At 38.0% G+C, this 8,956-nt stretch overlaps 1 protein-coding gene across 1 annotated transcript in view; it reads right to left on the minus strand.

Annotated features, from left to right (window-relative positions):
* LOC128641696 (SUN domain-containing protein 1-like) overlaps nt 1–4,779 on the minus strand; it is a 313,324-nt gene extending 308,545 nt beyond the window's left edge. The window contains exon 1 of the mRNA XM_053694228.1: nt 4,632–4,779. The gene's annotated coding sequence lies outside the window, so the exon portion shown is untranslated. The remainder of the gene's footprint in view (nt 1–4,631) is intronic.
* Nucleotides 4,780–8,956: the final 4,177 nt, after the last annotated feature.

The raw sequence follows: 8,956 nt of genomic DNA on the forward strand, positions 1-8,956 counted from the left end.
TTGACATATGCCACAGTTGTGACATTGTCTGTCTGAAAACAAATGAACGATTCTCTCTTTAGAAGAGGCCATGACTGAAGAGCTCTAAAAATTGCACGGAGTTCCAAAATATTGATTGGTAATCTCACCTCCTGAGATTCCCAAACCCCTTGTGCTGTCAGAGACCCCCAAACAGCTCCCCAACCTGTCAGACTTGCATCTGTTGAAATTACAGTCCAGGTCGGAAGAACAAAAGAAGCCCCCTGAATTAAACGATGGTGATCTGTCCACCACGCCAGAGAGTGTCGTACAATCGGTTTTAAAGATATTAATTGAGATATCTTTGTGTAATCCCTGCACCACTGGTTCAGCATACAGAGCTGAAGAGGTCGCATGTGAAAACGAGCAAAGGGGATCGCGTCCGATGCAGCAGTCATAAGACCTAGAATTTCCATGCATAAGGCTACCGAAGGGAATGATTGAGACTGAAGGTTTCGACAAGCTGAGATCAATTTTAGACGTCTCTTGTCTGTCAAAGACAGAGTCATGGACACTGAATCTATCTGGAAACCTAAAAAGGTTACCCTTGTCTGAGGAATCAATGAACTTTTTGGTAAATTGATCCTCCAACGATGATCTCGAAGAAACAACACAAGTCGATTCGTATGAGATTCTGCTAAATGTGAAGACTGAGCAAGTACCAAGATATCGTCCAAATAAGGAAATACCACAATACCCTGTTCTCTGATTACAGACAGAAGGGCACCGAGAACCTTTGGAAAAATTCTTGGAGCTGTTGCTAGGCCAAATGGCAGAGCCACAAACTGGTAATGCTTGTCTAGGAAAGAGAATCTCAGAAACTGATAGTGATCTGGATGAATCGGAATATGCAGATATGCATCCTGTAAATCTATTGTGGACATATAATGCCCTTGCTGAACAAAAGGCAGGATAGTCCTTATAGTTACCATTTTGAATGTTGGTATCCTTACATAACGATTCAATATTTTTAGATCCAGAACTGGTCTGAAGGAATTCTCCTTCTTTGGTACAATGAAGAGATTTGAATAAAACCCCAGCCCCTGTTCCAGAAATGCTTGAGCCTTCGCTGGATTTACTGGGAAACGGGAAAGAAAAAATCTCTTTGCAGGAGGCCTTATCTTGAAGCCAATTCTGTACCCTTCTGAAACAATGTTCTGAATCCAAAGATTGTGAATTGAATTGATCCAAATTTCTTTGAAAAATCGTAATCTGCCCCCTACCAGCTGGACTGGAATGAGGGCCGCACCTTCATGTGGACTTGGGAGCTGGCTTTGGTTTTCTAAAAGGCTTGGATTTATTCCAGACTGGAGATGGTTTCCAAACTGATACCGCCCCTGTGGGTGAAGGATCAGGCTTTTGTTCCTTGTTGTGACGAAAGGAACGAAAACGATTAGACCTAAATTTACCTTTAGATTTTTTATCCTGTGGTAAAAAAGTTCCTTTCCCTCCAGTAACAGTTGAGATAATAGAATCCAACCGAGAACCAAATAATTTATTACCCTGGAAAGAAAGGGAAAGCAAAGTTGACTTAGAAGACATATCAGTATTCCAAGTTTTAAGCCATAAAGCTCTTCTAGCTAAAATAGCTAGAGACATATACCTGACATCAACTCTAATGATATCAAAGATGGCATTACAAATAAAGTTATTAGCATGTTGAAGAAGATTAACAATGCTATGAGAATTATGATCGGTTACTTGTTGCGCTAAAGCTTCTAACCAAAATGTTGAAGCTGCAGCAACATCCGCTAAAGATATAGAAGGTCTAAGAAGATTACCTGAACATAAGTAAGCTTTTCTTAGAAAGGATTCAATTTTCCTATCTAAAGGATCCTTAAAGGAAGTACCATCTGCCGTAGGAATAGTAGTACGTTTAGCAAGAGTGGAGATAGCCCCATCAACCTTAGGGATTTTGTCCCAAAACTCTAATCTGTCAGATGGCACAGGATATAATTGCTTAAAACGTTTAGAAGGAGTAAATGAATTACCCAAATTATTCCATTCCCTGGAGATTACTTCAGAAATAGCATCAGGGACTGAAAAAACTTTTGGAATAACTACAGGAGATTTAAAAACCTTATTTAAACGTTTAGATTTAGTATCAAGAGGACCAGAATCCTCTATTTCTAATGCAATTAAGACTTCTTTAAGTAAAGAACGAATAAATTCCATTTTGAATAAATATGAAGATTTATCAGCATCAATCTCTGAAACAGAATCCTCTGTACCAGAGGAATCATTATCAGAATCAGAATGATGTTCATTTAAAAATTCGTCTGAAAAAAGAGAAGTTTTAAAAGACCTTTTACGTTTACTAGAAGGAGGAATAACAGACATAGCCTTCTTAATGGATTTAGAAACAAAATCTCTTATGTTAACAGGAACACTGAGTATTAGATGTTGATGGAACAGCAACAGGTAATGTAACATTACTAAAGGAAATATTATCTGCATTAACAAGTTTGTCATGACATTCATTACAAACAACAGCTGGAGGAACAGATACCACAAGTTTACAGAAGATACACTTAACTTTGGTAGATCCAGCACCAGGCAGCAACTTTCCAGAAGTATCTTCTGACTCAGGGTCAATCTGGGACATCTTGCAATATGTAATAGAAAAAACAACATATAAAGCAAAATTGATCAAATTCCTTAAATGACAGTTTCAGGAATGGGAAAAAATGCCAGTGAACAAGCTTCTAGCAACCAGAAGCAATAAATAATGAGACTTAAATAATGTGGAGACAAAAGTGACGCCCATATTTTTTAGCGCCAAAAAAAGACGCCCACATTATTTGGCGCCTAAATGCTTTTGGCGCCAAAAATGACGCCACATCCGGAACGCCGACACTTTTGGCGCAAAAAAACGTAAAAAAATGACGCAACTTCCGGCGACACGTATGACACCGGAAACAGAAAATAATTTTTTGCGCCAAAAAAGTCAGCGCCAAGAATGACGCAATAAAATGAAGCATTTTCAGCCCCCGTGAGCCTAACAGCCCACAGGGAAAAAAGTCAAATTTTTAAGGTAAGAAAAAAATGATTTATACATATGCATTATCCCAAATATGAAACTGACTGTCTGCAATAAGGAACGTTGAACATCCTGAGTCAAGGCAAATAAATGTTTGAACACATATATTTAGAACTTTATATAAAAGTGCCTAACCATAGCTTAGAGTGTCACAGAAAATAAGACTTACTTACCCCAGGACACTCATCTACATGTAGTAGAAAGCCAAACCAGCACTGAAACGAGAATCAGTAGAGGTAATGGTATATATAAGAGTATATCGTCGATCTGAAAAGGGAGGTAAGAGATGAATCTCTACGACCGATAACAGAGAACTTACGAAATAGACCCCGTAGAAGGAGATCATTGAATTCAAATAGGCAATACTCTCCTCACATCCCTCTGACATTCACTGCACGCTGAGAGGAAAACCGGGCTCCAACCTGCTGCGGAGCGCATATCAACGTAGAATCTAGCACAAACTTACTTCACCACCTCCATAGGAAGCAAAGTTTGTAAAACTGATTTGTGGGTGTGGTGAGGGGTGTATTTATAGGCATTTTGAGGTTTGGGAAACTTTGCCCCTCCTGGTAGGAATGTATATCCCATACGTCACTAGCTCATGGACTCTTGCTAATTACATGAAAGAAATGTATACCCCAATGGCCGGGGCACTCACCACCTCATATGACCCAGGCCCACAAAAAACGATTTCATCTCCTGCAACCGACGGTCAGGAAAAGGAAGAGAATGAGGCCACACCCGGTCACATGGAGTGCCGTACCATGCAGGAATCGCCCCTGTAGCCTGAGAAAAAGCGTGGCAAACTAAATAGGCTGCGCAGTTTATCAAAATGAAGGAAGAACCTGACTGTTCACATATTGTCAGAGCCACATCTCACACATGTCGCAGCAAAAAACACAATAAAGCAATCATGTATAAATTCCCCCCCCCCTGTTCAATAATCACCTTGATTAACCGTTGATTCTATACAGATAAAAGGAAACACAATGTGACCCTGTCTTCTTGCGTTATCATTACATGTATAAAAAAATGAAACTCTTACCAGAATCTACGCCGTGGAACAGGAACACGGCCTCTCACGTTTGACAGTGTTGTAGCATTGCTCCTGACATGGACTGAGTGATAGAAAGCAGGCAATGAAACTCGACAACACTGATTGCTTAAGGAGCTGTTAATACGAGTCTGGATGGTTTCGCAGAAAGACTCTCCCTGCATTTCCAGACCCTAACATTCGACAATACTCTCACTGAGAGGCTGACAAGACTACTTAAAACTCCAGTCCCATTCTGAAGAGTAGTACCCTCCATAAGAGACTACTCCGAATCTGACACTTCTCTGCCATCCTCCTGTGACAAAAGGCAAAGAATGACTGGGGGATGAGGGGAGTGGGGGAGGTATATAAGCCTTTGGCTGGGGTCTCTTTGCCTCCTCCTGGTGGCCAGGTTCTGTATTTCTCACAAGTAATGAATGAAGCCGTGGACTCTCCTCATATTAAAAAGAAAATGTGTTTTATCATGCTGGCTTTTGTGAAAAGCCTGTAATTACAGTATTTTATGCCAATCTGTGATACCTTGGATTCATTATGACCAGATATAAAAATATCTTGTTTTGGAAGAGTAGGAGCACTGTCTTCAATTTTTTGAGTAGTAAACAAACTTAATCCAGTTAACGATGTCAGTGGTCCAAGTAAATCTTCAAAACCCCAGAACCATAAACCTATAAAATAAAATTATGAAGTGTTTAAATGCTTGCAAGATTAGGATATTGAACAATTTTTGACGTCGCAATTAACTCAGAAAAAAAAAATTGAGATTGTTCTGAAAAAATCCATGTAAAAGTCTGTCTCAGTTAATCTGCTCTTTTTTAGGCTCTTATTTGCAACAAGCCTGTTCGAAAGGGTATTACCCCAACATTCACTAAATATATTCACTCTATGCCTTTTTTCTGTTTGTTTTGTGTTAGTATGATTAAACTAACTTTGTAAACATTGAATTGAAATGGAGATGTCACCCTGTTACTCTTTGTAATAATCTGGTAATATTTATGTTGTGTATATGGGTGTGTTTACAATGAAAATAATAAAAAAAAAAAAAAAAAAAAAAAGGATATTGAGAAGCAAGCACAAACCAGCAACTAGATATGAACTAAGTGTTAAAAAAAAACATTGACAACAAATAAGTACCATAGGCCGAACAGTGTAAGGTTATATTGTAGGATACCCATATGGGTACCTAAACCATTCTTGAAGTCTCAACATCGTTTGCATTTTACTATATCTAATGCAAGTTTATTTCATGAATCAAGCACCCTTTCTAAGAAGTGCTTCTGCAAAATATTCCTGAGCCTGCTATCCTGGTCTATCATGAAACTTCTTCTAGACTTGTAACGATGGACAGCATCTGCTTTCTGGGTGGGGTAAAAGACCATGCTTTTTCTGAATAATTTGCAAATAGCTGGTCTTGATCCATCCCATCAGCAAAAGTGACAATATTTTCTATTTTATTTTAATAAAGTTTTTTTCTACCCTTATCAATAAAAGGTTTAGATATAGTGCCAATGCCTTAAAATATTTATTCTTTGGTGTTTAGTTTCTCTAAATATATACTTTGAGTAGCAATTTTGGACTAGTTGACAGTTATTAGGCTTAAAGTTAAAGCATAGTAACTTTACAGCGTTAAAATTAATAATTCCAATTTTGTAGAATTAGGCTTACATTTGCTTGGAGATCTAGACATATGAGGCGTTTCTATAATCAGCACAAAAACTATTGTGAGATATTTTTCCTTAGCTACACTAGATTTGTAGAAACTTTTATAAAGAAAAACAAAAAAATTCATCTCTTCACCCACCCCATTTTCAGTATTAAACTCATATTTATTGTTATTTCATATGCCCATATAGGATACCACAAGAAAGGAATGTCATCAAGTATATCTGAAAGCTGCTTTTGAAAGATGCAGTGTACCATTTTAGTAGCCCTCTTTTGAACAGATACCAGTTTAATTCTATTTTTATGGAGATATGGGCCTCCAGAACTGCACAAAATACTCAGGAGGCCTAACTAGTTATTTGTAACTTGGCATAAGAACCAGCTGCAAATATCTAAATTCTGCTGGTCTTACTTTCTACAATACTACATTGTTGATTAAATAATTTCCAAGCCCTGTTTTATAAAAGCCAGTAAACAACAGTCTGTAAACCTTTGGGTTTTCTTTCCTAAATCCCTAATTTTGCACTTAGTTATGGTATACTTTAAATACGTGATTTGGCCAGTTTTTCAATTATTTTATATAATTTCACATTTGGTCCAACCCCCATTGAACAAACACTATTACACAGTCTCTTTTTAACACCTGCAGTCATACTTTTTTAAGTAGACCTTTGTGGATACCGATTACAAATATGTTAAATATTTGAGGCTTGAAAACCAACTCCTTAAGAATGCAGCTAGTTACTGCACCACCATGCACTATATTCAAATGGCATAGGCAGTGTCTATGTTGAAGAAAAGGGAGGAGAATACAGGTGTAGATTTAACCACTCCCACTTTCCCATCATTCCTTAGTCATACATACAAGAAAGGAGAAAAGTAGAAAAAGAAAAGCAGGGTAAAAAGTGCAAACTGTCGCCAACTAATGTAAAAATAAGGGCATGGCTTGTGGACTCACCATTACAAAAGAAATTAATTTATCAAACACAATTTTGTTTTCTTTCTTATGATGGTAAGTCCACGAGCCATCACATGTGGAATCTTATACAAAAGCTGTTAAGTCAACAACAACAAAAAACATAATTTATGTAAGAACTTACCTGATAAATTCATTTCTTTCATATTAGCAAGAGTCCATGAGCTAGTGACGTATGGGATATACATTCCTACCAGGAGGGGCAAAGTTTCCCAAACCTCAAAATGCCTATAAATACACCCCTCACCACACCCACAAATCAGTTTAACGAATAGCCAAGAAGTGGGGTGATAAGAAAAAAGTGCGAAAGCATAAATAAGGAATTGGAATAATTGTGCTTTATACAAAAAAATCATAACCACCACAAAAAGGGTGGGCCTCATGGACTCTTGCTAATATGAAAGAAATGAATTTATCAGGTAAGTTCTTACATAAATTATGTTTTCTTTCATGTAATTAGCAAGAGTCCATGAGCTAGTGACGTATGGGATAATGACTACCCAAGATGTGGATCTTCCACGCAAGAGTCACTAGAGAGGGAGGGATAAAATAAAGACAGCCAATTCCGCTGAAAAAAATCCACACCCAAAAATAAAGTTTAAATCTTATAAAGAAAAAAACTGAAAATATAAGCAGAAGATTCAAACTGAAACAGCTGCCTGAAGTACTTTTCTACCAAAAACTGCTTCAGAAGAAGAAAACACATCAAAATGGTAGAATTTAGTAAAAGTATGCAAAGAAGACCAAGTTGCTGCTTTGCAAATCTGATCAACCGAAGCTTCATTCCTAAACGCCCAGGAAGTAGAAACTGACCTAGTAGAATGAGCTGTAATCCTTTGAGGCGGAGTTTTACCCGACTCGACATAAGCATAATGAATTAAAGATTTCAACCAAGATGCCAAAGAAATGGCAGAGGCCTTCTGACCTTTCCTAGAACCGGAAAAGATAACAAATAGACTAGAAGTCTTTCGAAAAGTCTTAGTAGCTTCAAAATAATATTTCAAAGCTCTAACTACATCCAAAGAATGCAATGATCTCTCCTTAGAATTCTTAGGATTAGGACATAATGAAGGAACCACAATTTCTCTACTAATGTTGTTAGAATTCACAACCTTAGGTAAAAATTTAAAAGAAGTTTGCAACACTGCCTTATCCTGATGAAAAATCAGAAAAGGAGACTCACAAGAAAGAGCAGATAATTCAGAAACTCTTCTAGCAGAAGAGATGGCCAAAAGAAACAAAACTTTCCAAGAAAGTAATTTAATGTCTAATGAATGCATAGGTTCAAACGGAGGAACTTGAAGAGCCCCCAGAACCAAATTCAAACTCCAAGGAGGAGAAATTGACTTAACAGGTTTTATACGAACCAAAGCTTGTACAAAACAATGAATATCAGGAAGATTAGCAATCTTTCTGTGAAAAAGAACAGAAAGAGCAGAGATTTGACCTTTCAAGGAACTTGCAGACAAACCTTTATCCAAACCATCCTGAAGAAACTGTAAAATTCTCGGAATTCTAAAAGAATGCCAGGAAAAATGATGAGAAAGACACCAAGAAATATAAGTCTTCCAGACTCGATAATATATCTTCCTAGATACAGATTTACGAGCCTGTAACAGTTTTAATCACAGAGTCAGAGAAACCTCTTTGACTAAGAATCAAGCGTTCAATCTCCATACCTTCAAATTTAAGGATTTGAAATCCTGATGGAAAAAAGGACCTTGCGACAGAAGGTCAGGTCTTAACGGAAGAGTCCACGGATGGCAAGAGGCCATCCGGACAAGATCCGCATACCAAAACCTGTGAGGCCATGCTGGAGCCACCAGCAGAACAAACGAGCATTCCTTCAGAATCTTGGAGATTACTCTTGGAAGAAGAACTAGAGGCGGAAAGATATAGGCAGGATGATACTTCCAAGGAAGTGACAATGCATCCACTGCTTCCGCTTGAGGATCCCTGGATCTGGACAGATACCTGGGAAGTTTCTTGTTTAGATGAGAGGCCATCAGATCTATTTCTGGAAGTCCCCACATTTGAACAATCTGAAGAAATACCTCTGGGTGAAGAGACCATTCGCCCGGATGTAACATTTGGCGACTGAGATAATCCGCTTCCCAATTGTCTATACCTGGGATATGAATCGCAGAAACTAGACAGGAGCTGGATTCCGCCCATACCAGAATTCGAGATACTTCTTTCATAGCCAGAG

The sequence above is a fragment of the Bombina bombina genome, chromosome 11 (genome assembly GCF_027579735.1).
Source record: "Bombina bombina isolate aBomBom1 chromosome 11, aBomBom1.pri, whole genome shotgun sequence".
Taxonomy (NCBI): domain Eukaryota; kingdom Metazoa; phylum Chordata; class Amphibia; order Anura; family Bombinatoridae; genus Bombina; species Bombina bombina.